Source organism: Eutrigla gurnardus (assembly GCF_963514095.1).
Source record: "Eutrigla gurnardus genome assembly, chromosome: 24".
NCBI lineage: Eukaryota > Metazoa > Chordata > Actinopteri > Perciformes > Triglidae > Eutrigla > Eutrigla gurnardus.
In genome coordinates this window covers 1,368,977-1,370,000 of record NC_139935.1, presented here as the reverse complement: position 1 = coordinate 1,370,000, position 1,024 = coordinate 1,368,977, and the positions used below count along the sequence as shown (strand labels likewise).

The following is a 1,024-nucleotide window of genomic DNA, read 5'->3' as shown; positions in this document are numbered from 1 at the left end:
GCTGGTTGATTCATGCCTGAGAGTGAAGGAAACGCACACCAGGTATTTGTCCATGCTTTTAATTTGGACTCCAGCCAGGTGAGAGGTGCACCTTCAACCCTCCACCACCAGGGCGCCGTGTTTAATCTGTTTGCACACAGGAGAGAAGCTCTCATCTAACACCGAGGATCGACACAGCGGCATCAATCAACATAAACCTGCACTCACGCCGACAGGAAATACAGTCCCTGTCACATGATGGCGAGATGTGTTTGTGTTACAGAGGCGTGAATTTCACGCGTGTTGCTGTGTCTGCACAAGTCAGTGTCGGAGGTGCAAATCATGTGTGTGTGGAGGAAAAGCTGAGCGAAGTAAAGGAGGTAAATTCAGATGGAAAAGGGCTTCTGCCATTTTAAATCGACATAAAGAAGTTTCATTTGAGGGATTTATTTTTAGTTTAGTGTCTGTTGTTGAAGTTGGAGAAAAACAACACTTAGTTGTGTCAACTTTTGCTTCTCACACATTTAATGCATGATACACAGATTAATCGAAGGTGTTCTGACACACGCCTACACAAACACAAACATCTGATGCAGCGCCGAAGACCATAATTACTCGCTAGCAGAGGAAAGTCAAACCATTAGGGAGCTGCCAGGTGTTAGGAGTAGAGGGATTGTAGCTCCTCCTTTTCTTTCTTTTCTTTTCCCTCTGTTTTCACGAATGAATGGACTGGTTTTCATGAGAGATCTAAGGGGTGTGGTTAAGCGGTGCTGAGGTTGAGATAACCTCACTTGGAGAGGGGTGTGGTCTCCTCCCCTGGAATCAAGAAAATGAGGCTGTGTTCGAAATGCCATACTAACGTCCTACTCGTACTCAATTGTGACGTAAATTTGAGTACGTAGTGCGTTCAGATACAATAGTATGCGAATTTGTGTACGCGAGAAATGCCCGGATGTATACTGCATTGGCAAGAATTTCTGAGTACAGCGGACCTTGCTAAATCTACTCAACTTCCCAAAATGCATTGCGGCTCGTCTGACTTCAC

At 45.2% G+C, this 1,024-nt stretch overlaps 1 long non-coding RNA gene across 1 annotated transcript in view; it reads left to right on the top strand.

Moving 5' to 3' along the window:
* The window catches only part of LOC311010144, a 127,332-nt gene that overhangs the window by 2,318 nt on the left and 123,990 nt on the right, over positions 1-1,024 (top strand). The gene's annotated exons all lie outside the window — the stretch shown is intronic.